This window comes from Cynoglossus semilaevis, chromosome 9, assembly GCF_000523025.1.
Source record: "Cynoglossus semilaevis isolate Cse_v1.0 chromosome 9, Cse_v1.0, whole genome shotgun sequence".
Classification (NCBI taxonomy): domain Eukaryota; kingdom Metazoa; phylum Chordata; class Actinopteri; order Pleuronectiformes; family Cynoglossidae; genus Cynoglossus; species Cynoglossus semilaevis.
Window position 1 is genome coordinate 6,933,530 of NC_024315.1, and position 448 is coordinate 6,933,977.

Consider the following 448-nt stretch of genomic DNA (forward strand, 5'->3'; position numbering starts at 1 on the left):
GTAATTCAGAAACGCCGCCCGTGGAACAAAATCCTCAATGTGATGACTGTGCAGAACTTCGTTCAATTTTTTCTTTTCTTTTCTGTGAGTAGGATTCTCCACTCTGCTTTATGTGTTCTCCAATTATCGGCCCTTGCATTAAAGGTTGTAAAATTTCTGAATAGTTCATCTGGTGTGGAAACGCTCTCCGCTGAAAGTCAGCAACCTCATTAGCCCGAGCCAGGACGTTGAATAATGTGTCGCTGTCCCCGTGCTGTGTGACCACGCTGTAACTTCCGCTGCATCTCTTTAACTTTCTGCACCGCGCGGCTCTTAAGTGCTGCGCTCTCTGGAGGTTGATGGATCCGTGTGTAAAGCAGCCGGGACGCTGCAGTCCAACGAAGTCAAATCATTATGATCCACGAGCCACACAGGACGTGTCCGCAGCACTCTGGTGTCATGGCCACAC

General features: G+C 49.1%; 1 protein-coding gene across 1 annotated transcript in view; it reads left to right on the forward strand.

Annotated features, from left to right (window-relative positions):
• The window catches only part of cacna1hb (calcium channel, voltage-dependent, T type, alpha 1H subunit b), an 81,376-nt gene that overhangs the window by 25,904 nt on the left and 55,024 nt on the right, over positions 1-448 (forward strand). The window lies entirely within an intron of this gene.